The 27142-nt window shown below is 42.5% G+C and overlaps 1 protein-coding gene across 3 annotated transcripts in view; it reads left to right on the top strand.

Moving 5' to 3' along the window:
* FHIT (fragile histidine triad diadenosine triphosphatase) overlaps positions 1-27142 on the top strand; it is a 1373604-nt gene that overhangs the window by 24810 nt on the left and 1321652 nt on the right. For all 3 annotated transcript variants that reach the window (XM_029917797.1, XM_029917796.1, XM_029917795.1), the window contains one exon: positions 15530-15578. The gene's annotated coding sequence lies outside the window, so the exon portion shown is untranslated. The remainder of the gene's footprint in view (positions 1-15529; positions 15579-27142) is intronic.

Raw genomic sequence — 27142 nt, 5'->3', positions numbered from 1 at the left:
TGACTGAGCCACTTGGGCATCCCTGCATACTATGTTTTTAAAAAGTAGTCTTAGTTGTGAGTATGTGGAGAAAAAGGAATGCTCATGCACTGTTGGTAGGAATGTAAACCTTTGTAGCCATTATGTAAAACAGTATGGAAGTTCCTCAAAAAATTAAAAGTAGAATTACCGTATGATCCAGTAATTCCACAACTGGGTATCTACCCAAAGAATATGAAAACACTAATTTGAAAACATATATGCACACCTGTGCTTTTTGCAGCATTATTTACAGTCGTGAAGATGGAAGCAACCCAAGAGTCCATCGACTGATGAATGGATAAAGAAGAGGTGGTATATATAGCCATAAAACAGAATGAAATCTTGCCATTTGCAACAACATGGATGGATCGGGAGGGTTTAATGCTAAGTGAAATAAGTACATTAGAGGATGACAAATACCATTCGATCTCTCTCATATGTGTCATTTAAGAAACAAAACAAAGAAAAAATAGCTGAATCCAACAATAGGCTCTTAATTACAGAGAACAAACTGATGGTTAGCAGAGGGGAGGTGGGTGAAGGGGGATTAAGAGCACACTTAGCATGACGAGCACTGAATAATGTATGGAATTGTTGAATCACTATATTGTACACCTGAAACTAAGAAAAAACAAAGAAACGGGCGCCTGGGTGGCTCAATTGGTTAAGCGTCTGACTTCAGCTCAGGTCATGATCTCACCATTCATGGGTTTGAGCCCTGCCTCAGGCTCTGTGCTGATGGCTCAGAGCCTGGAGCCTGCTTCAGATTATGTGTCTCCCTGTCTCTCTGCTCCCCACCTTCCCCACCGCTCACCCTCCATTTCTGTCTCTCTCAAACATAAATAAACATTAAAAACAAAGAAACAAATAAAAGTAACCCTGGTTTTTGTTCATTTTAGAGCAACTGCTAAAGTCATTCCCAGTAATTAGTAGATCAAGACATAAAACAGCAACAGTAATAACAACATATTCCCCACACCAGTAGCCCTAGTCACTCATTGAGTTTTTAGGGCCAAATTCAACACTCAGTTAAATGCAATTTTGATTGATTTTTGGATTCTGAGGATGCATTTTGAGACTGGAAAGAAAATCGTGCAAACGTCACACATCGGGGTTTAGTGGAAAGGGCAAGCATATTTATGAATAAATCCAGTTTTGCCTCTCCATTCCAATTTGTTAAACCCATGAAAAAAAGTTGTGTTCTGTAAGAGGGATGAATGATGATCCAAAAGAGTTTTTTGAAAGAACAAATCAGGATTTTCATGACTAAATATTAGAAAAGAGAACCTTTTTCTTCTTAATTTCCACCATTGGGGATTATCTTCCTTCCTTCCTTCCTTCCTTCCTTCCTTCCTTCCTTCCTTCCTTCCTTCCTTCCTTCCTCCCTTCCTTCCCTCCTTCCTTCCTTCCTAAATCACATTTACCACTGCTCGTGTTGATTTTCATGTACTTGTGCCCTGAACAAATTTATGCTTCTAATGTGCTGCAAGTTTCACTGCTGTCAAAACATGTTTTCTTAAAATAACCCATGGGCTCTAACCAGTACACTCAAGATCAATTAGATTTTTTTAAAAGTCAAATCTACCTTAATATTTAGATCAGCAAGAAGATGTGGTTATGATTAACTTTTGCCTTTGTGTAATTAAGATAGGACTGAGGCATACTAGGCTTTTAAAAATGTTTCTTTTATTTATTTTTAATGTCTTAAAATTTTTATTTATTTTGAGAGGCCGTGAGAGAGCCCAAGCAAAGGAGAGGCAGGGAGAGGGTAAAGAGAGAGAATCCCAAGCAGCCCCACATTGTTAGCATAAAGCAGGGCTAGAATTCAAGAACAATGGGATCATGACCTGAGCTGAAATCAAGAGTCAGATGTGTAACTGACTGAGCCACCTAGGCACCCTTAAAATGTTTCTTTTAATTAAGTTTTTAAAAGAGGGACTAAAACAATGAAAAGATGCTAACTCCCAGTAGTGGACTTCATGGCTTCCTCTATTCCATTATACTTTCTACTGCATCTTGGGGCCTTGGTTAATTCGAAAGGAAACATTTTGAAAAGAAAGGCCCTCTGCTTAGCACTCCCCTCTCCCCTCTTACCCAGCTACTGATTCAACCTGACACCTTAGCTTAACTGTCTCTTCCGCAGGGAAACTTGTTCTGACCCATAAGATTGGTTAGTTATTTTATAAGCCCCCTCAGTACCTTGAACTTCACTTGTAGCCTTCATTGCATCTATTTCAGTCTCTTTGTTTATGTGTGTCCTTTACCCCAGGCCGTAAACTCTGCAAGGCAAGGGATATGCCTCTTTGCAAAACTCTACCTAGTTTAGTGTCTGGCTCATAGTAGAGGCTTAATAAAGTTTTGTTGGCTGATTGGTCAGAGACTGGAAAAGTCATTTAAGGGCTTATAGGAACAATGCTTTTAACAATAGTTGCATTCCTGTATGTGTGTGCGTACGTACACGTGCATGTGCCTGCTAATAGCGGTAGGTGCTGTTTTCTCTTCTTTCTGTTTTTTGGGGAGGGAGAGGGGACCACAGCATCAAATTACTGGAGTGGAAAGAACAGTTGACATTCTGTTTTAAAGTGACCATGTATTTGACCCACTTCCTCTCTAGTAATGTCATCACGATTGTATCTCATTGCTGTGGGTTCTCAGAGGCTGACAGGCGGAACAAGTTGCCTCAGCTCACAGTCCTCATCTGTCATACAGAACAGCTTGCAGATTCTTATTATGTGAATGAAATATGGAGAGAGGGATATTTTTCTTCCTGGGCTATCAGGGTAATTGAAAGTAACCATATCAGGGCACAAAAGGGAAATGCAGGGAAATAGACTGCTTTTGTGAAGGGCAACCCATCGGCTCTCAGACTGCAGGTGTCGAGTCTCATCTCCAAGTGCAGAGGCTAGGGAAGTGTTTCCTGTTATCAAAAGGTCTAATATTCAACCAGAACATTCTTTTGGTAAGGAAAACGCCTTGGTTCGCGTTACCACTCCTCAGCTGCCCAATGAGAGGCCACCACCATTGCCTTTGGAGGTACATCCCATGGGACCCAGGGCTTGGGTTTTGAAGGTTCTTCAGCTAGGGAAGAAAACTATTTTAGTATTCCAGATCAATAAACTGTGGTAAAAAATTGGAAATGTGCTATGAAAAGTCATTAACCAGAGAAATTCTACTGTTCCCAAGTTTTGTGTCAGAAAATAAATAACACTTCACTGTTCTTATAGTTGATATTTTACCAGCTTGGCCCTGATGAAACCGAGTATCAGATAATACTGTATCAATGACACTTTGCTTTCTAAATGGTCAGTTCTGCAGGTATAAATGGAAGTTTACAGAATAGTTTTAGATCACAAGAAGCTTTTTACTTCCTTAACATTGGTCAAAAGTACTAATGTGATGATGGAAAGCAAGGTAAAGTTCAGCAATCATTCAAGTCATGGCTTTGTTATATTTGTTATATTTTGAGATAGCTCTAAAATCACTTAGTCAAATAAAACTCCAAAGTACTGTAACTGCCAGGTTGCTTTATCTAATTTATGACGCAGAGGCAAAAGAATCAACAATAACCCTCCATTTACCATTATTAGATTAGCTATTACTGAAACCGCAGAAAGTATATAACCCTTTACTTTGTGTTCACTTGAATTTGGTTATTAAGCTTTGATGGAACTTTCATTTAACCAAATGCCTTTGTTTACGACAATAAGCATGTTAGGTCTTTTGTGTTCTGAATTTGATATGACCGTTTTAGAACATGCCTCCCGCAAAGGCATGTTACAGTTATAGATTCTGTTCATTTGTGTAATGTCAAACATTTTCAATTCAATCCAGTTAGGGTTTTGCTTTTCTTCCCAACTTTAAGAAATCCATCTTTTTCTCTGTAAGGTTTTCCCTCTTCAAGAATATAACCAGGCATTAACAAACATAGCAGCTCCATAAAAATTGATTTTTTAAAATTAAATAAGCATCTGGTGGGCTAAAAATGTTTTATACCTGATATTTAAAAGATATTTTGATGATTGCCAAAAGGAATCAATTCCTTCATGCTGTCTCCCTTGCGGATGCTGTCATATGCCACTGTGTTGTCTAGAGCTCCGGCTTGGGCTTGGATTTGTACCTCAACTCTGCCACTTCACCTGCCGATGGCCTGGGACCTCCCCTCCTTGGGAGGTCAGTTGTCTCTAATTGCCCTTTCCTCAGTGTGCAATAGAGTCCTGAATAGTACTTTTCTCATAGTGTTATATGTGAAGGAATGGATATAACATCCTCAAATGCATGATGACGACGGTAACTTGTATGTGTACACGTGTGTATGTTCACGCTCTCCATGAGGGTTGTCACCTTACCTGAAACCCCGTACTGACTCCAAACTGGGTTATGACCGTGGGAATGCTGGTATCCTTTCGGGATTTAATGTTCTGGTAGCACGACCGTATGTAGAAGTAACATGGAACACCGGTACCATTTTGGATCTATTCAGAGTCACAGTGAAGACAAGTCACCTGGAAGGTGGCTGTTTCAATTGCTGAGACTGGAACCCAAGAACCAAATCCATAATCTAAAGAAGTCTTACTTTTAAATTGGGACTTTATTTCATTTCCTTTGAATTGATGTGAAAGCCAAGATAAAGACTGTTTTAGATAAGTGAACTAGAAATATATGGCCTTTCCAATAAGGAGGGCTTCTGCTGACAATTTGTTGTTAGTCTTCCACTGGCTTTTTCCCACATCTATTACGCTTCTGTTTAATTGTCTTGCTCTTCTTTGCATTTTTCATCCTTAACTCTGTCCTTTACATCCATGTTTTTGGGATAGTGGAGACAGGTTTGGAGAACTCTATGCTACCTCACTCAATGTCCTTTGACCTGTAACTCACAGAGGAGCGATAGGTGGTCAGGCTAGGAGATCTTGTCTCTGACTTTGGTTTCCAGCAAATTTACGTGGTTGTTATGGGGTTGAAGTTTTTTCCCCCTCATCTCTACCATCTCCTGTTGGCTTGATTGTGAGTCACAGAAAAATGAAAACTTCTTTAGCTGTGAGAAAGTTTCAGCAAGAAAAAAAAAGTTAGGCCTTTGGCATTGGTATAATATAAAATAGGATAGCATTTAAAGATAGTCTCCGCTTCAGCATCATATTGACGATGCCCCTCGCTTGAGTCAGGGATTGGGGACTTACTGAGATACACCATCTGGCAAAACACGGAAGGCCAGTCTTGTGCCAACTGAGAAAGCTGCATCAGTTCCAACTCTTGTGTACTTTGCACATTATTGGACGCCTTGCAAAACGTTTATCACTTTTTAATTAGGAAGGACTAAGGGATTTTCGTGCCCCAAAGAAAATGTCAGCAGCCCAAAGATAGAAAAATTATCCAGTGGATCATAAGGGCAGGAGGTGTTTAACTTTGAGCATGCACAGGAAACAAGAACAGTTGCAGACTAGGATCATGGTCGTGGGCCGGGCGTTCTTGGTCTGTCTGCGTGGGACCGGGGACGGGTGTGTCTGTTTCTCTGACCCCCCTCCAGCTTGTTTCTCCTGCTGCGTGGCCAGGCCTTGAGAACTTGTGCCAGGAGATCAACTCTGTCCTGCTCCTTGGCCTATCATGTAAACCGTGGCCTGTCATGTTCATTAAAATGAAAATTTGTCGAATGGAATTTGCCCGACTGGCAGGATAGTTTAAATGTCAGATGTTGTTAAGCCCAGATATAAATATTATGTTTTTATTGTTAATTAATTGCAGCGCCTCAGTACCAGTGATCCAGAATCCAATTTAGTCAGCAATAGGCCTGTGGATAGGGGCCAGAGATAATGAATGCAGAGGGAAAAAATGTATTCAGAGTTTCCATTGTATCTGTCAATGTCCTCTTAGAAAAATAGCAAATTTTGGTGTGTCACTTTAATTCAAGAGGTACAAAACAGAAGGAAATTAAGACTCATTGTCCTTTGAAACCTCTCGAATGTTACTTACGGTTGAATCTATTCCACCGCTAGCCCCGAATCTGTTCCAGCATCAAAATCCCCAAATTTGCTGCTCTGTCTCCTTTCGGTGATTTCCCTCACTTTGCTTCCACCCCCTGAGTCCCTTGGTGTGTTTGCAGCTCATTTCGGAGTAGTAGAGCTGAAGTATCTAGTCCCGTCATCCTCCTCCTTTCTCTTTGTTCTTTTTCCTCTCTTCATTCCCCATCAATCCTTCATTTTCTTTCTTTTTTTCCCCTCATTTTGTCCTTTGTTTTGGTCCCCAGACTCAGCAGCCTATCTGTAAGTCTGCCACTGTTTGTTAAGATCATTATGCTTCCAAATTGAGCTGGTGTCTGAATATCACTCAGGGTAACGCCGCGTAACTGTTTGCAGTAGAATGGGGAGCAGAAATCTTGCCGCTGGGGCCCAGACCTTAAAACTGACTGTTGTTGCAAAGCCCTGAGCCAGCAGGCATTTGCACCCGCCCTTCTCAACCAATATTTTGTGGCATACTTGCTGTGAGCAGGGCATCTTACTCTGCCACTTTCCTGTTTTCCGAAGGCAAGTGGGTGTGCCAGGCAGAGGAAGACTAATTAAGACTTTGGAAGGCAGGACTAATGCGATCCAGTGGTCAGGGACCCTCATTTAATTCCTGGCATCCTGGTCCATGCCAACCTCATTCTGCCCCTGTGATTAAGCCAGCCGAGAAGCAGGGAAGCGAAGATGAACTTTGGTGTGCTCTGAGTTTCCCTGTCCAGCAGTGTCTGTCAGATTAAAAATGAGAGGGAAGGAGGCCAGAGAATCTTCCAGATGGAGAGTTCAGAGGAGGGCACAACCAGACTCCCTTTCCGCAGTGACGTAGCTGGGCCATCGGAGCATTGGGCCATGAGCCAGGACTTGCACAAGCTGCTGCCCGACCCCGTAGCGGAGTGGGGGCCTGGTGGAACCGTCACCCTTGGCTTGGAGTGGAGCAGATTCAAACCAGGCACACACAGGCCACGTGGCGCAGAGGCAGAGTGTTTACCCCAAGAGCTGGGTGGGCCCGGTTAGAGGCTGGGCCCTTCACCCTGGACTCCTTTTAAGAGTGTGTTCCCGCAGGCATACGGGCATTGCAGAAACCACGAAGGGGAGTTGGTGTTCTTCAACCTCTGTGTTTCTTCCTTTAGAATGAATCAGCCGTGTAAGAAAGGTGACCTTAGGTAGGCTGGAACCAGTAGGAGCAGCAGTGGCCATACATCCTTGGACAGACTCGCATGTGGACAGCAGTTCCAGACAGCAGGGGTTTGGTTGAGGACGCAGTGCACTGACAGCCACTCTCCACACCTTTTGGTAGCACAGTTTTGTAACTGGCTTCAGCATTCATTAAAAAGTATCCAGTGTGGATGTTCTGGGAACAGAATTTTGCTCAAATGAGAACTGGTCTTTAGATGAAGGCTCTCTGAGGTCTATGTAATGATGGAATGATCACAAATGAGGTTAAACACTGAATATCTGGTTTGACCTTCCTTAAAAATTGATTATTTTTACATTGCTTCTGGGCAACCCCAGTTTCTCTCTGAGATGACCCTGTTTTTTCTCAAAATCAGGTTATATTCGAGTTTGGGGAGGGTTTGTACTATCGGGAGCAGAGCTGTTTGACTTGAAATGTCATCCCATTTTGAGGCAACATACTGGGGCCACGTTAGGGCATCCCTGTGCAAATGTCACATTGTCAGAGTGTCTCCCCATGGGATTAGACTGGCCATGGTCCTTCCCAGTCCTGTCTGGCTGGTCAGACAAAGCCACTGCCTTCCCATAGCCAGGGCACTAACCCGACCAGGGTCATGCTCCCCGAGATTTCATGCAATTTGATTTGTCACTAGCTCTCTGAATCTTAACATGCTAATTATTGGGTGATTGGTATGCAGCTCCTTAGATGTCACCTAATGATTTTTCAGAGCTCATATTCTTGGCAAATTTACTTTTCCGAAGTCTGGCAAATATGACAGCATTGAACAACTGTGGCAATGGTGTGGGGGGTGTGTGTGTGTGAGGCCACAGAAGTGTAGGCTGCTGTAGAGAGAGATCTTTTCATCTTATGAAAGCCCTAGGGTACAAATTATAAAAAGGGGGGGAAAAAGAACAAAAATAAACAAAACTTACTCTAGCTTAAGAATTTTCAACTTTAGGGATGCCTAGTTGGCTCAGTTGGTGGAGTGTGTGACTCTTAATCTTGGCGTAGTGAGTTCGAGCCCCAGGTTGGGTGTAGAGATTACTTACAAAATAAAAAATGTTTTGGGATGTCCGGGTGGCTCAGTTGGTTAAGTGTCTGGCTCTTCATTTTGGCTCAGGTCATGATCTCACAGTCTTGAGCCCTGAGTGGGGCTCTGTGCTGAGCATGGGGTCTGCCTAAGATTCCCTTCCTCTCTCTCTGCGCCTACTCACTTGCACTCTTAGTCTCTCTCTCTCAAAAAAAACTTTAATAAAAAAGAATTTTCAACTTCAGTAGTAAAGCAAACATATTATATTTCTTTATTAAGCAGATTTTATTGAGTATGTGTTACGTGCCAGGTACTGTTGTAGAGGATGTGGATTCCTTGCAGAACAAGATAGATGTTGTCTGTATCTTTGTTGAACTTAAGTTCTAGTGGAAAGGCTTCCACATATATTTTGACAATAGTGATCAGCTTTCCAGGTGAATAACAAAACTAAGACTTATTCTGACCATCCCTCTGAACTCTAAATATATCAGTTTCACAGATTCTGAATTTGAAATTCTAATAGAAATACATACCTACAAATTGAAATAAAACTTCTAGGAATATATCTGAGAAATGTCAAGTTTCTAGTGTCATTGCTGCTGTTTCTTGTGAGTGTTTAAATCAGTATGCAGATTTACAAATAATTCCAAGTGTTTAAAATATCCACTTATCATCAGGTCGTTTGACGAGGGCTGTGTTTTCCAACTTCCTGGTTTTCATCGAGATGTAGGAAAAGGTTTAAGAATCTTCTCTGAGTTGAAAATTGGTTATCATATGAAAGGATGTTGCAATAATTTGTTGGCAGTAACAGCTCACTGAACGTAGCCTAAGAAGGAAAACGAGGGCCGAATTTATTCAGTGTCTTCATTCTTGTGTCTTGTCTTCATTCCTGAGTGAACACTTTTTCCCCAGGTATGTAGATAATTGTTTAAAGACTTAAAGGCCAATAACCAATCCCTTCCTGTGGCTGTCAAGTCAGGTGAGGGCTGCAGAATGCAAACAATGGGTGGAAATCCCTCAATTCCAGGCAGTATTAAGTGCAATTGGAGGATTCCCAGACATAGGTTTCAACTGGGAGCCTATGAATCGCAATGGAAGTTTCTATATTTGAGAACGATGCTTTAAATGCAGATGGTTTTTCAGGGAGCTGGGAGCTGGGTAATGGAGTGAGGGGCTGGGAGCCTGTGAATATTTTCTAGGTGACTGTCCTCTGAAAAACCACCAAGATAAATCAGTCCATTACTGGCCGTTACTGCTCTGCTTCGTGTTTATGTCTTTTAGGAGCGGCTGAAGCCCAAACCTATTTGGATTGATTGAAATCTAGTCTGTCTTGCAAGAGGTCATACGAGGGTTACGGAGTCTGTCTGCTCCAGAACAAAACGGAGATAAGCTTGGCCTGTGGGGAGTGGGAAGTGGCGTATGGCATTGTAGCTGCAGGAGAACATGTCCTCACGGCCTAGAGAAGTTTAGGTCCTTGGATTTTTGGGTCATGGCGAACATGGGAAGGAGAGGGCTACTCTGAGTGGTTATTCCTGACTTTGGTCCAGAGATGTATACTTTGGGCATTGAAACCAGAGTTTCCTGATCCTGATCTGCCCCTGTTTTGGATACGTAGACCTAAGTGGAAAATGCTTGGGCCCAGAGGTGTACGCGAAGATGATGGAATCTGCGTGTACTTGTCCACTCCACAGGTATTTGTGGAAGGACAAGTTGGTGCAGATATAGAATCTGGGGCTCACCGTGCAAGGGCAGGTGAGGCTGCTTTGAACAATAGAAGCCCTAGGTCTTGAAGAGTTTAGACATAAATCAGGGTGATAAAACATACACGCAGGAGAAAGTAACAAGTTCAGGCAATCCCATGCGTGCCTGTCACAAGGCATTACGTGATCAAGATGAGTGCAAGGCTCTCTCATAAGACCAGTCCCACCACGTACCCATTTTGATGTCCTGGGAACCTGCGGGACGGTCACCCTCTCTCCCCCTTCTGCTTTTAGTCTCTTCATCTCAACTGGATCTTCTCATCGCCCTGACACATACTTAGGTTTTCCCCGTTTACACATTACACAAAAGAACCCTTGTTCAGTCCTTTGTCTCCTTCCTGTTGGTCTTTTCTCACCTCTGACATATCTACAATTGTCCTTACTTGTCTTCATTTTAATTTCCACTTTCCCTTTTTTTTAATGTTTATTTTTTTTCTGAGAGAGAGAGAGAGAGAGAGAGAGAGAGAGAGACAGAGCATAAGTGGGGGAGGGGCAGAGAGAAAGGGAGACACAGAATCCGAAGCAGGTTCCAACCTCTGAGCTGTGAGCACAGAGGCCAAGGTGGGGCTCGAGCTCACAGACCGCAAGATTATGATCTGAGCTGAAGTTGGATGCCCAACTGACCGAGCCACCCAGGAGCCCCTCCACTTATTTCTTACCTAACTCCAAGGTGAATTCTGTCTCAACTAGTCCAAGTTCTCACTGGGTTCCTCAGTGACCCTCATACTGGGCATTTTGATTTATCACTTGACTTTTCTGTGATACGTAATGGTTTTTGTTTTACTTTCCTGGCAGCTCTTCTCTTTCCTCTATGGGCAACCTCCTCCTCAACACAGCTGTTAAATGTTGTACATCCTCAAGGATCAGATCTTCCTTTTCTACTTGGTACTGTCTCCGTAGACAGCCACATTCATACTCACAACCACAGTTCTTCCTACGCATGGATGATTTACCACTCCCAAACCTCCTCTCTGAGTCAGAGATATGTATCCAGCTCCCTTACTGGACATTTCTTTTAGATAGCTTTCAGGCACCTCAAATTCAATATATCTACAACCAAAGTGGTGATTTGGGCTCCAGATGTAGACCTTGTGCAATGGGATTCATTCAGTGGTCCTGTCCGACCCCAGCTCTGAAAGGGAAACTGTGCTAAAGATTGTCATATTCAAACAGAGGGTTAAAATCTCATAATTGAAATCTAACTTTAATGTACCGTGATCAGAGAACTTTGTTTGGTATCTGTCTTTTGATATTTGTCAAGACTGCCCTTGAGGCCTTGCATGTGGTCAGTGTTGCTGATGTTCCATGTGCACTTGTCAAGAATGCTGTGGCAGATGACATTTTCCACAGGTGGTCACACCAGCAGAGCACTGACTGACATTCCTCCTGCCCAGAGATGGAGGCTCTGTTCTCTTTCCTTGAGTCTCCATGGGGGTTTGTGACTGCCCCAACCAGTGGAATGCCATGTAAATGGTGTCAATGTGACTTCCAAGCCTAGGCCATAAAGAGTACAGCTTCTGCCTGACTCCCTTTCCGGCAACTCTTGCCTTTGGAACGCAGCCACCATGTTGTGGGGGGGACAACATGGGGAGGCCGCATTTCAGCTGATCGCCCCGGGTAAGGTCTCTACTGACCGTCTGCAACAACTGGCAGACATTTGAGGGAATGGGCCTTCAGATGATTCCAGAGCCCAGCTTTCGAGGCTTCCAGCTGAGGCCTGGGGTATTGTAGCGTACAGAAACGCTGACTCACCATGTCCTATCAGAATTCCTGTTCCCTAGAAACCATGAAAGACAACGAATACTATTTTTCAATCATGAATCCTTGGGTAGTTTGTTATGCAGCAGTAGGCACGTGATGCAAATATGAATCCTATCACTGATAACCTCTGTCTTTGCCTTTATTCCCACCAGCTTTCTTGTGGTTCCTATTTGCTTGGTGTCTAGTTTTCTTTATTTTTCCATTCAGGCTCTCTTTACGTTTTAGATGTGTTTCTTGTAAACATCATATAGCAAGGTTTAAAAAAATCAATTAAAATTTACTTTTACAGATGTTTTTAGTCCTTTTACTCTTATTAGTGATATATTTGAACTTACTTTAAATATTTCCTTTTGTGTTTTCTACTCATGGTGCTCTCCTTTGCATCCTGCTTGCTTCCATTCCAGTCTTCTGTAGAAAATTGGCTGAGTTTTCTGTTTGCTATATTGTTCCCTCAGTTGGTTTGGACATTTCTACTCTTTTGGTGAATACTCTTATATGTTTTAAAATTGTGAAATACAGCATACATACGAAATAATTTTTGCAAGTGTATATCTACAGTTATTTATAGTTATTGTACCAGATTATCATTATTATAGAAAAATAATAAACTGAACATAGAGATTCCTCTCTCCTGGCCAAGAAATAGAGCATTATCATATTCCAGAATCTTCCCCAATGCTTCTCATTATATCTCCTCCCTTGCCCTCAAGCTAAATGTAGCCTGAATTCTGTGTAAATCATTCCTGTGCTTTTCTTTATGGTTTTTGCACTTTTGTTATATTCTAAAATAAGATAGTGTGTATTTTTGTCGGTTTGAACATGTTGTATATATATTGAATAATATGTGTATATATATGTATATATATATATATATATATAGCCTTCTATGACTTGCTGCTTTGTTTTATATCATATTTTTGAGAGACATAGATGTTGATGTGTATAACTATTTCGCTGATTTTTCAAAGCTGTATAATACCCCATTGTAAGACTGTAAATGTATTCATTGTATTATTGATAGATGTTTGAGTTGTTTCCAGTATTTCTTGGGATTCTAGCACTGATACTCTAAGCATTCTAATACGCATGTCTATGAGCATATATACAAGGCTGTCTTTGGTTATATACACAGAGAAAGAAAGGCTGGATACCCTTAACAAGTTAGTCGGTAACTTCTGTGCTTATCTTTAACAACTTACCAGTATCTCTTTCTTCCTCCTAAGCAATTCATTCCCTCCCCTTATTCCATGTCATTGTAGCCAACCAGTCATTTCACCTTATTTGCAAACCCTAAAATTAGTCGTTATTGTTGTTGGGTTTTTACAACCAAGGCTTAGTAATTATGATTCCGTACATATTATTTATTATTAAATTAACTAGATTAACCATAATGCTTGCTAATTTCTTTGTTTACCATTGCTTTTTGATCCTCATTCCTTCCATCTGGGTTCAATTCCTTTTTATTCAGTTATGTCTTTTAGTATTTCTTTCAGCAAAAGTAAACTACTGTGAGCAGAAAACAATCTTTTCTTTCTCCCTGAAAAATGTCCTTATTTCTGTGTCATTCTTGCATGATAATTGGTTTAGCATGGCTATAGAATTTTTGTTGAACTTTTTTCCCCCTTAGTACTTTGAACATCTTATTCCATTGCTGTCTTGCTTTTATTTTTGCTGATGACACGTTGTTTTGCAAGGAGTCTGTTTTTTTTCCTCTCTAGTGGACTTTAAGACTTTCTATCTCTGGTGTTTTGTGTTTTCTTTCTGATGTGTCTACCTGTGGATTTGCTTTTATTTATCTTGCTGAGGTCTTGGGGTGCTCTTTTCAAGAGGATGCATGTCTCATTCTAGAAAATTTACATTCATTTTCTTTTCATATTTGTCTTCTTCCTTTCTTTTGAACTTGACTATTTGGATATATATGTATTTAAATTATCACCATATTTTGTTTAGCATTTCTGTGTGTTTAAAGTGGAAAGGCAGTTGTCAGACCATAAATCTCTTATATTTCACAAAATGCAATACTATATTATTTTATCTAGTCTTCTCCAAATTATGTTTACCTTGAATTATGTTTCTCCCAACTCTATTGCAATCCATGTAACACAGGGGGAAGGGGAAATTTCTGATGTGTCATGGAGAGGCTTTATCTCCTGCATTAATGTCCCAAGATTTACATCACACCCCAAGTCTGGTCCTGTTCTTTAGCTGTCCTGCATTCATGGTGTTGGGTTCTTTGGTAAGAGCTGAAGCAGATACTTAGGGCACTGAAGGAAAAGAAGAAGAACATGGGAAAACCATGAATTATTTGGCCATTTCCAATTACTGCACCTTTAGGGGATGTTGGGACCTAGCCAAGAATGACAGAAAGAGGGAGTATTTCCATTATTTTTGACCACAGGAAGTCATCACATGAGTCATGATGTACTGATTTAGAATCAGCCCCTTGAAATGTTATTACTACAGTAGACCCCCGCTTATTGACTGAGGGTTCCTTCTGACACCCCCAGTGGATGTCTGAAACTGTGGATACCAAACCCTGTATATACTATGTTTTTTAGTGTATAAGTTAGGCACAGGAAGAGACTAGCAACGATAACTACTAATAAATTAGAACAGAACAATATTCTGTAATGAATGCTATGTGAATGTGATCTCCTTCAGAATATCTCATTGTGCTTTACTCACCCTTCTGAATGTGAGGACGTGAGATGGTAAGAGGCCAACGAGATGCAGTGAAGTGAGGTGAATGACAAAGGCACCGTGAGTAGTGAGTAGTGTTAGGCTACTTTTGACCTTCTAATAATTTGTCAGAAGGCGGATCCTCTGCTTCCAGACCGCTGTTGACTGGTGGTAACTGAAACCACAGAAAGCGAAGCCTTCAATAAATGTGGACTGCGTTCTGCTTAACAACTGTAATGTGGGTGCCTGGTTGGTTCAGTTGCTTAACCATCTGACTTTGGCCCTGGTCATGATTTTACAGTTCACAAGTTGGAGCCCCACATTGGATTCTTTGCTTTCAGCACCAAGCCTGCTTCAGATTCTCTGTCTCCACTCCACTCCCAGCTCTGTCCCTTCCCTGCTTGTGCTCTCTCTCTCTCTCTCAAGAATAAAATAAACATTTAAGAAAAAACAATATAAGGTATCACACCTCTTGTCATGTGACCCGTGTGTGCTCAGTGCACATGCTTTAATCACAGGAAGTTTAATTTAACAAGTCAGATTTTTATTTGAAATGTCAAGTGGAGTTTCCTCCATTTTGGGGATTTCTCTCTACCTAGAGAAAGGGACTTGCCTGTCAGCTTGCGTACGTGTACTCACGGGGGCAAGTGGTGAGGTCTGGATCGGGAGGGCCCTGCGTGTCGTATAAATGATACAGGCTTCCCCACGTAAAACTTTTGGAAATCGAGTGTGCAAGAAAGATGACAGCAAAAGAAGGGAGCAAGTTAAATGCCTGGGCAGATTGCCTGTGCCACATAATATTTAATCTGATTTTCGTCTCTGCACTTTTACACCATTCCCATTCTGTTGAGTTCACAACCCAAAAGATCTGACTGTAGGTCTGACCAGTTTGTGTGATTCACTTCTGGATAGATATGTGCAGTGTTTTCACCGGATGACAGGGTCTTTTACGGGCCCTTTGTGAGGGAGGTAGGAGGCACGGGTTTTCTGAGTGGCTTCTTTGGCCAGCACCACATACCACGGCATATGGAGATTCTACTTAGAGACTCGGAGAGAAAACGTTTGGTGTTTTACTCGCAGATAACTCACTACTTTCATTTTTATCTCTTTGTAGCTTTGAAGCTCAGCAAAGAAGGAAAATCCATTGAGAACAGTCTGTAAAGGTAAGTGTATTTATTACATGGCCTTGACAAACATTGCCTTTACAACATTGATTTTTCTTTTATTCAGAGATTTAAACACTTGGATTAAAGATATAGCTGACAGGACAACTTCCTTAACCACCTGCTTGTCCTCCCTCTTAGGCAAAAGTGCTGAGCAATAGTTAGCAGAGAGCAGGAGGAAATAAAATGATGTGCTGAGGGTAGCCAAATGCAATTGTATGCTTGCTGACTTTTGCTTTCTTCTCAGCAGTTAAGACATTCCACTGGAGCTAAGTTTACTAAGATTAATGCTGGATGGAAAAAGAATGCACTCGTCCTGCTTCTAGTCGATGGTTAAATAAAACCAGCTGGCCAAATATAGCATTTAAACTAAAATGCAGAGTGGCATTTGAATTGGGCTGGATGAAATTGATCACGTGAGTCAGTTGTGCGGTTGCGTGGAGGAGCTGGCTTTGGAGAAAGGCAAAAGCCAGCCAGTCTGGCACAGCTAATTTCATCCTGCCCAGTCTCTGTGGACCCTAAGTGAGTGACCCGAAATGAACTTCCAAGTTGGAAGCAATGGGAGAAGTACCTCGCGGCTTTGTGTGACACATTAAAATCGAGTTGGTTTTTCACATGGAAAGATGTAATTGTTTCCTCTTTGCTAGGTATATTTATAAGCATACCACTGTAGAGCATTGTTCTTTGATTCATTGTTTAATTTCTGTTCTGCATGAAGTATTTTAATTTAAAGAATTCATTCTGGGGAATTATAGGGCTGCAGTTTCATCAAGAGTCTTTGGTGGCCAGGGTGAAATATGCCATAATTTTCCATTTGTTTTCAACATCAATTATGTTTTTGACAATTTTAGGTTTTTCCCTGTCGTTTTTATTATAGTAATCATGACCGTGACCACTTTAGTTAAAGTTGAAAAACCATTTTGATTTACCTTCTATTTTAAGTTATTCCTAACTTTATGACAGATCTACTTCAGGGACTGAATTTTTAATATTTATTTTGAGGGCGAAGAAGACTTTTACAGGCAAATTGGAGAAAACCTCTCTTGAACGATCAAAACGCGGGCTATAAAAACACCGTTTGGAGGATTTGCTTTGGGATGACTGAACTCCAGCACACAGAAGTTGGTTGGCTTAGACTTTGACTGTCATGGTGTTCAGCCATAGAACTCTGCATCTCTCTGGACCATTGAGCCACATCTTGATAGCTTCTTAGAAATAAATTCTCGTAAATTTTTGGAATTGGTGATATTGTAACAATCCTGAGAACCTTGGCAATCTTTAGGTACAGTTATGGGGCTCACATTTCTCTTGGAGAGGGTTTTCACCCAGCACAGTCCATTTCCTCTGCTTTCGGCGACAATCTGTTGTTACATTGGTATTCTGGAGTCGGACATGGTTTCAGTCCCGGTTTGGCTTTTATTAGCTATTGGACCATGGACACATTATTTACCCACTCTGCGTCTCAGTTTCCTACTTTGTATAAAGGAGGTAATAATACTCTTTTCCTCATAGGTTGTTGCAGCGGGTAGTTGGATTACTATCTACTAAGGGCCTGGAGCAGGTCTGGTCCATGACAACCACTCACTAGCTGTTAGTTGCAGCTGCTCTTGCTAATAGACCCATCATCATCATTATCATCAAATCAGCATCCTTCTGAACGTATTCATTAGATGTCTTGACAAGTCTGTGCTTTTTGGACGCTTCGGGATGTTTTCAAAGAGCCTGTTGTGCCTAGAGAAGGGCAAAGTCTGCTTTGTCTTTAGGAATCAAATGAAAAGAGAGCTTTTAGGTCGTGTGAGAAGTGAGGGCTCTGGAAGTAAAAAGTTGTCAGGTTGAAGGTTTGTAGGCATCAGGGTAAATACTGTCTTTGGCTGTGTGCCGACAATTACTAATTAACATCACCTTAAGAAATTAGTGATCTAACTGCTAGCTAGTAAGATTCGTAAGGAACTTTTGAAGGAAGTCCTCCCTCCTTCCCCTTTCTTTCCTGGTCTTTATGTGTTTCCCCTTCCTGACAGTGCCGTTATTTCCTTTTGAGGTGATTTGACTAGTGGAACCGTAAGCAGGGGTCTTACCCAGGGGCCTACACTCTGCCTAGGGCTGGGTGCGTGATCACTAGCTCGGTTGGGTGGGTGCACGCGTGGGGGTTGCATCTTAGGCTAAGGGAATCTTCTCCTTTTTCCCAGTCAGCATTCTGCTCTGAAAATACCAACTCTGTTCTGGGACCACTTGAGCTGTTCCCATTCCCTAGTCTCCATGTCTGTCTCGGAGACTGATGATTGCTAAGCCTCAGTTTCCAGTCCGCCATGGATTTGCTGAGTGCCTAGTTTCCTTCCGATAATCCTCAAATTAGCCAGCTGGCTTCTATTGCTTTGCAGCTACAGAAGCCTAACCTGGTAGAGTAGCTTACACATGAGGGAGCTGGATTTGGAATAAATGAGGGGTGTCTGGAGGTTTACTGTTAAAATACCATTCATTACTTTCTTCTCTCATGTGCAGGTAACTGCACATTTTGAAATAGGTTACAAAAGGTGCAGACTTCTCAATTAGTATTTCAAAATGGGCTATTTTGCTGGACTTCCCACTACTCCTTTGTTTGGTACAAGAAGTCACTTATGGCTGCTTTCCTAAGCTCTCAGAGGATGTGCGTGTATTTGAGCTGGAAAGGGCAGGAGAAGCAGAGAGGTCTCCGCTCCAGTTTCTGGGGCCCTGGTCTCTCTGTGGCAGGGGGCTTGGGAAGGGACTGTGATTTCCTTCTACCTACTCTGGCTTCCCAACACAAAACTTGTGAGATAGTGCTCTGCTTTTCCTTGAATTTGTATTCCTCTGTTGAACACTTTTCTTGCCCTACTGAACACCTTCTTTTCAATGATGTGTAAAATGTGATTGAAAACTCAATTACTCTGGTCTCTGGCATTGCTTGTGGTTTCTGGAGAACGGAATGGGCACGTTGGCTCCATTTCCTCTCGTGTCTTGTTTGTTGACTTTGTCTGTGTTCTGTGCAGTGCCTAGAACAAAGTTGGTTAATGATTTTTTTCCCCCCACAGGAACATCAATTTTGCTTACACTTCTCACTGGGAATAAGTAGCTTGACAGCATTGTATGGTAGAAAGAGCCATAACTGAAATGTTCAGAGCTTGGGCTCCGCTGTTGGTAGCTTTATGATTCTGGGCAAAATACTGAACTTAAAGTCTTAACCTCACCTATAACATCAGGGTAAGCCTTGCCCTATCTACCGCATAGGGCTGTTTTGAGGATGAGATAAAGGTAATGTATGTGAAAGTGCTTAGCCAGCTGTCAAATGCTGAGTAACCTCAGCGTGTCATGGTGATGATGATGATGCTGCCATTTTAACTTCTTAAACAGAGAAGAATCAAGGGCTTTTTAAAATATAAAGGCTGAGTAGAAAAGGGATGTAAATTTAAAAACAAAAATGAAACAGAGGCACCTGGGTGGCTCAGTCGGTTGTGCCTCTGACTTCGGTTCAGGTCATGGTCTCAGTTTGTAAGTTCGAGCCCTGCGTTGGGCTCTCTGCTGACAGCTTAGAGCCTGGAGCCTTCTTCGGCTTCTGTGTCTCCCTTTCTCTCTCTGCCCCTCCCCTGTTCACGCTCTGTCTCTCTCTCTCTCTCTCTCTCTCTCTCTCTCTCTCTCTCTCTTAAAAATAAATTAACTTTAAAAAATAAAATAAAAATAAAAACAGAACTGTGCCTAGTGCTTGTGCTGGATATTCTGTGTTTGTGCCTCCAGCTTCTTGCTCATCTGACAGGCTCTGTGCCCCAGGGGGCTAACCCCTTGTCAGCACTACCTGGGCTTCCTAGCTCTCCAGCTTCTTGTTGAACTAGCCAATGGAAGACAGTGGGTGAAAATCCGAGAATGCAAGGTTGGAATATTATTCCCTACCTTCCTTGCTGCAGTCCGGTTGGTAGTGGCTATAACCCTGTCAGGAGGGCCACGGTTCCTGCCAAGGGCCTCCCTCCTGTGGCTAGAGCACTAGCTGCTCTCTGGGAACTGCTCCTTCCCTTTGCCGCTTTACTCTGGGGTGGCGACAGTTTTATTTTTGCTAACTGCACGGTGTGGATAGTAATGGCATTTCCATTTTGTGGTTGTGTAAATTGAGGCTGAAAGTTGAAGTATTTTGTTCAGAATCAGACAACTAGTAAGTGTCAGAATTGGGGGGCGCCTGGGTGGCTCAGTCGGTGGGGCGTCCGACTTCGGTTCAGGTCATGATCTCGCCCTTTGTGGGTTCAAGCCCTGCGTCGGGCTCTGTGCTGACAGCTGGGAGCCGGGAGCCTGCTTCGGATTCTGTGTCTCCCCCTCTCTCTGCCCCTCCCATGCTCATGCTCTGTCTCTGTCTCTCAATAATAATTAAAAAAAAAAAAACATTAAAAAAATAAGTGTCAGAATTGACTACAGCCAGTCTGTCTACAAAGCCTGCATTCATTTTTAAAAAATGTTTTTATTTATTTTTGGGAGAGAGACAGAGTACGACCAGGGCAGGGGCAGGGAGAGAGAGAGGGAGCAGCAACACAGAATTGGAAGCAGGCCCCGTGCTCTGAACTGTCAGCACAGAGCCCGAGATGGGATGACATCATGACCTGACCCTTACTGACCGAGCCACCCAGGCACCCTTATGGAGCCTGCATTCTTAATCATGACGTTGTTTGCAAGTCCTGTCACTTCAGTTGTTATCCTAACGGCCAGACCAGCCACATTAAAGCAAAACAAAACAAAAACCTGAGGTCTATCTTCAGATTCAAAATCAGTAACTCTGAATTGGGGACCAAGAATCTGTAGTTTACAGAGCTACACAGACAACTCCATTGATTAGCAGGGTTTGAGAACTTCTGTTCTATGTCCTATCGTTACTTTAATCACCATCCTCACCATCATGACCATCAATATCAGCATCACCACTGCCTCCGTCAGCAACAAATGACAGTCTGTGCTCTCAGTGGCTAAGTAGAAATCCTGGTGTCAGTTAAAGTGGCTGCTTTCTGACCTCCTATGTGAGATCGCACTGGTAGATGATTCAGGTAATGATTTATCGGGCCATTTTTAACTTTGGCCAGTGCTTTGGGAGGAACTGTGCCCCATAGAAGTGGACAGGGGTATTTTTTTCATCTCAGTTGGTAGTTACTTTATCTGGTTGAAAAAAAAAAAAAAAGCAATGAGAACATTGTCTCTGTACTTAACCCTGACCTTAAAGGAACTCATTTTTTCTCTGAGTCCCCTAAAATAACATCTAGAGGGAATAGAAAGCTCAAGGAAAAGAGAAGAACTTTGATGTCTTTGTTCTATTTGCTTCCCCCCCCCCCCCCCCCCGCTTGTGGCATCTCTTGTTTATCAGGCAGGAGAGAAGCAGTAAAATTTGGCCTGGGGTTTTCTCATCCCTAGGTGTGAAATTATTTCAGAACTATAATAATAATACTTTGCATTTCTATAGTCCTTTTATTTGAAGATCTAAAAGTATTCTCTTGGTGTTAATAGAGCTTCCCAGCACCCTCTGAAGTAGGTAAGTATTATTAGAGAAGATTTCCTCCAAGAACATTTTCGCTTCATATCCCATGTGTGACTTGAAAATGCTTTTGTATTATTTGGGAATCTCAACCATTTAAAGTGCCAGGCATATAGGGTACTTGCTTTGTTTATATTCCGTTTTCACTAATTCCCAGCACAGTGAGGGAAATATAGTCCATTTCCCATGAAGGGGTGTGGCATTACTTAGAGAATTAAAATAAAAGCATTTCGTTGTTGCCTCTTATTGGAATATCTTTTGAAAATATCAAGGAATGTCCACCAGCTATGGAGTTGTCTATCTTACAGTTAACTTTCTCTTTCTCAGGTAGCAGAACTCGCAGGAATATGTTGATTAACTAGTGGGGATCGGGCTGGGCAATGTGGTGTCCTTTGGGAGTTCATGACATGTCAAGCCAATTAAAAATACAAACTGACTTTGCATTCTTATTTAAAGGTTTAATTTTGAAAACTTGTTTTGAATGTTGCATGCCTGAATTTTAATCACACATACATGCACATCTCATTGCATCTTTCCCCCCCCTCGAAATGTTGGGAAGTTCTATCTTAGTGGTGTTTGAGGTGTCTGCTCACCTAGTGTCATTGATGCAGAAGTGCGACATGTCTGCCATAGCACATGTCGGGGAGCAAGATTTTCCTGTTCTCTTCAAGGACCATCTAAAGAGACTAAGAATCCAATTGACATGAGACAGGGGTGGCTCAGTCAGTTAAGCGTCCGACTTTGGCTCAGGTCATGATCTCAAGGTTTGTGGGCTCGAGCCCCGTGTTGGGCTCTGTGCTCACAGCTCAGAGCCTGGAGCCTGCATCTCCCTCTCTCTCTGTTCCTCCCCCACTCATGCTCTGTTTCTCTCTGTCTCAATAAAAATAAACATTAAAAAAATAATAAAAAAACAAATTGACATGAGACAGAAACAAATTTAATTTCACACATAATGGAGAATCCGCATAGACATGAAAATTCCAAAGACAGACAAAATGAGGTGTATGTATCATTCTGAATTAAGGAGATGCGGGTAGAGGGTCTGGGACTCAAAAGGGAAGGGATGCAATTCACAGGAAGATGAAAAAGATTAAATATGTGGTAAAGGAATGTTTGCTGGGCCAGTCAGAACAGTGGGACAAAGAAATGACTTGGATGAAACAGGCTTGGCTTTGCATCTCTCTCCTAGGTAAAGAGCTTTTCTCAAGTCCGCTGGGTTTCAATTGCTTTTTTTTGTTTGTTTGTTTATTTATTTATTTTGAGAGATTGAGCAAGAGCTGGGGAGGGGCAAAGAGACAGACAGAGAGAGAGAGAGTCCCAAGCAAGCTCTGCATTGCCAGCTCACAGATTGACTTGGGGTTTGATCTCCCAAACTGTGGGATCATGATCTGACCCAAAATTAAGAGTCAAACTCTCAAGTGACTGAGCCACCAAGGCGCCCCGTGATTGCTCTTTAATTGAAAATAATTATCATGGCAAAATTGCCCATCTTGGGGATGCCTACTCTTGGCCCCTACAAACAGAACATTCAAGAAAAGGCCTTCTGTTTCTTAGTCCATGCTGATTACTCTATGAGGTTCCTCATCCATGCCATGTTGGGTGGCCCTGCTGTGTTTCTCCAAAGGAGGTTGGGCTCTTTTGGGCTTCAGGGACCCAGTATTCATTTCCCCAGCATCTTCTCACCATCCCCATCAAAAATTCCATTACTTCCCTAGAGATCTGCCTGGGAACAGAGTGTCAACCTCTACTACTTTCAGGAACTAGAAAGCTTCTCTCCAGTAGTAGGAAGGTCCAATCCCACCCAAACAAGAGAAAACAGAACTGTTTTCAACAACACAATCCAAACTTGTTTTATCCCTGTCCTTTTCTGCTAGCGTCTAGCATGTACCCTTCCATGAATTTATGCTGTCGAAAGAAAAATCCTTCTTGAGGGCGAGATTTGGTGGGGGTTAAGGATTGCCTTCTAGTACTTTCTGCTTTGGGACAAAGGAAATGCAAGCTCCAACTCTGTTGGAGTTTTTGAGATCAGAAAGGGAAATATACAGAAAATATAACAAAAAGTAAAATTGGTATGCTTAAATACGCTACCCACCACTGAGACAAGGTGATGCTTCAGCATTTGTGGTATTCATTATGACTCTCATGATGGAGAGAGTGTCAGATGATCATGTGGTTAATTCTTTTCCTAGAGTTTCAATTATCTTCCTCTTTGGGAGAAATTCACTTAAGACCCATCATTTGAAGATTTGGAGGAATGTAGGCAGGACTATGTATCTCTGCACCATTTTCTCCTGAGTCTTTTGCTCCAAGGAAGTCACATAAATTTGTTGCTAATTGTGTGAAGGTAGATTTATCAGTCAAGAAGCTTTTGGCTGCAAATAATCAGAAAGTCAACTCAAAGTGGTTTAAACAATAAGGGAATTAAAAAAAAAAAAAGAAAGCTTCCCACCCTCTCTGTGTCTGCCTGCAGAGCCCCATGGATGCCCTGATTGATGGGAAGGCATTATAGAATCTGGGCTCTGAATGTCTGGAATCCAGCCTCAGTCTACTTTTCCCTGGTGCCAAGTAACCGGGGACCCACCAGGGTGCCTTTGATGGTTGTCACTGTGCAGCAGGGAGAGGATTTTGAGCACCAAGCTCTTGACAAATTGCTAAGCATTGTCAATTATTTTGTGAAGTTCTCTACCAGCTTTCGTTTGAACACAAAATAAAAGCCATCAGAATAAGGAGAATGAATTATCTCAAGGAATAAGATATCCCAACAGGATACCTCCAGGTTGTGTTAATTCAATGGCTCAACAATGTCATGAAAGTCTCCATTTCTTGCTTTTACCCTCCATCATCTTCACCATTTTGACTTGGTCCTCAGACCAAGGTGCCTTCCTGGTTCTAAGATGGCTGCTTCATTCTGGGGAGTCACCTGTACACTGATAGCATCCCTTGGCATGAGAAACTATTCTTTGTATCCCTTTTTAAAAACAAGGGACCTTTACTGAAACCAATCTAGCAGGCTTCTCCTTAGGTGACATTTGCCCGATTGCAGCCATGCAATCTAAATCCCTTTCTAAATCCCACCCTGGCACATGGGATGGGATTACCTTGATTGGCTTAGATTGGTGCTTTCCAATCTAAATGTGTTCTTGTCATGGTACACATAGAAAATGATAACGTTGGGTCAGCACATTAAGTAAACAGAAGAGGCTGCTCACATTTGTATGTGGCTGGGGTATGGGTATATGCATGTGTATGTGTGCGTGTGCACATGCATGGGGGGATGAGTAGGGGCTCTGGCTGTCCTGACTCTGTTCTACCTGGCTGCCTTAGGGGCTAAAGAGATGATATCTGAGCAGCTGTAACCCATTCTCTTCTTAAACTAATAAGGATTTACCCCTGAGCTAGGTTAATCCTCACCTTCTCCGGGTATATGGCTTTTTGGAGGGAGGACACCCCAGTAAAATTTAAGTTTTACCTTTTTTAAGTTTATTTATTTATTTTGAGAGAAAGAGACAGAGAGCGCAAGCACAGGAGGGGAAGAGAAAGGGAGAGAGAGAATCCCAAGCAGGCTCTGCACTGTCAATGCAGAGCCCGATGCAGGGCTTGAATCCACGAACCATGAGATCATGACCTGAGCCGAAGTCAGACACTTAACTGACTGAGCCCCCCCCCCCCACCCCAAGACATCCCTCAGTTTTACTTTTAAGGCAGAAGAGGGGATGGCTGTTGGATAAGCCCTCAGCAGTGTCTGCTGCATGGATGTTTCTTGTCTTTATATATACTTAATCTTTCTTTGAGACATTAGTTCCTTCTGGAGAAAGGACCAAGTTTTACACATTTTAAGTGCTCAGTGATTACATATTGAATGAATGGATATGTACTAACGTACTTGACTGACAGATGCTTTCATTACCACTGACCTCCTGGAATGTGTCAGGAACGTGTTGTAGGAGGTACAAGAAACATGCTGATGATTTTACATCTAGGGAGACAGATCATACGTAGTAAACAACACATATATAATTAAATGTTAAGTCCTATTGCGACAGGAATAGACCTCTTCATACTCGCTGGTCTGGGAGGGCTCGGGTTTATGATATTTTAGCTGAAATCTGCAAGAAGGACCAGAGCGCTTAGTTCAGAATCACTTGTTTTTTAAGAAACAAACCAAACAAAAACAACAAAGGATGGAGCACTTGCTCCAAGACCACCCGCTAGTTCACTGACTGGAGGGCAGGTGGGACCGAGCGCCTTCTGTAGTCCTGGCCCAGGAAGTGATGGACCCTCTCGAGCAGGACAGGTACATGGATAAGCCACACCATCTCTCAGTGTCTCCATCCTGAAGCACAGTGACTGACTTGGGCTGCACGTCCTCTCCCACTGCTTCTCCCTGCATTCGGGCTGCTCTGCTCCGCTAGCCCGGGCCACCTTGACTCTCTCTCCTGCTCCCTCTGTCCCACTTAAGGGGTGGATAGAGACTGACAGGGATTACATCTTTCCTGGGGGATAGGTATCTGAATCGCTTGATCTAGGTCAGGTGCCCACAGTTGCTGGAGTCCGCTGTGGTCTGGGCACAGGGTCCACCTGGCGGGCTGCCTGCTTAATTCTACTTAATCCCTCTCAGCAGGATTGGGAGAGATTCTCCGACAAGGTGCACTGTAGGCCAGGTGGACAGATTAATGCCCTTGTTAAATGCTGTTTTTCAGATTCTCCAACTTCAGTAACACGGGGAGGGTCCCAACGTGTAAATAATTTAGTTATTACCTGAGCAACTTAGCCCGGTATTGATGCCCCCTGCAGGGCAGAGCATACAGCAGGTACTTAAGAAGAGTTAGTGATGATGATTGTAGCCAAGTGGACCATGAGCTATTTGGTAGTTCTTTCTTAATGGTGCAGGTCAATTTTATTATTTTAATGGAAATGCTTCTTTGTTTTGCAGACAGAAATGTTCTTTCGTAAATGCCAGTCTATCTTTAAACCACTTTACAATCACTTTATTCGTGTTACAAGAATACTACATTTGCATTTGAGTTTCTTTGGGAAATGGATTAGCCAATGAGAAGGAAATAGAAATTGCTCAACATCCCACTGCTCAGGGATGACCTCCTCTGGCATTTTGGGGTATGTCTTAACAGTCTGCTTTCTATGTAGGCATGTTTAAAAGAAATGGGAAGCATTTCCACTTAAAAAATGATTACATATTGCTTTTTAACTTGCATTGCAACATCAAAAATTCTTCCCTCGCACTCTTCATTCAGAGCGACACTGTATTCCATCGTGTGGATGTAGCATATAGAAAGGGACATACAGATGGGGTCCTCAGGCTGGCATGGATTGGAATGCTGACCCCGAGACTGTGTGGCAGGGCAGATACCTCGGGGCGATCGTTGGCCATTGACGTTGGTCAGAAATTAAATTTGCGTGATACTGGTCACTTTTGTCCCCGCTGCTGCCACTTTCCTGAGGATAATTGGCATGAAGCTATTTTTCTGTCTTGCAAGGAGGAAGTCTCAGCTAGAGCATCCCTGTAAGGAAAATCGTCAGCATCCCCCTCAGGGTTCCAGGAAGCTTTTTTGCCGCTCAGGTCAGGGTGGCCCCTGCAGACTGCACGTGCAATAAAGCAAACGCAAGCATGCCAAATTGCTTTGCTGCAGCTTAACCCTACTCTAGAATGAATCCCTAAATGCTACAAAAGGAAAACCTATGAACATAAGCTACGCAGAACTCAGAGAGCGTCCTGCCTGCTTAATCCTCTTCCTGCTTCAGGGGGAAGAAAAAAGTCTGTTTGTACTTGAACTGAGAATTGAGGGACCACAAAAATGAAGATTGGATGCCTTGCTAGAAATCACCAGTTATGTTTTCTCATTTCCCTGAGAGCCGTGGGTTGATTTTTCAATACAGCTGTGTCAGTGGGGAAAGGTGCCGCTCTTTCTAGACTTCACAGATTCACTCCCAATTATGTGGCTGTGTCCAAACACCTTACAAGGAAATGCAAGTTCCCCCTGTTTAAACACAGAGTGTTCCTTATAGTGGATTCTGGGGACTGAAGGCCATC

Source organism: Suricata suricatta, chromosome 12 (genome assembly GCF_006229205.1).
Source record: "Suricata suricatta isolate VVHF042 chromosome 12, meerkat_22Aug2017_6uvM2_HiC, whole genome shotgun sequence".
NCBI lineage: Eukaryota > Metazoa > Chordata > Mammalia > Carnivora > Herpestidae > Suricata > Suricata suricatta.
This window is presented reverse-complemented; position numbering and strand designations above follow the sequence as displayed.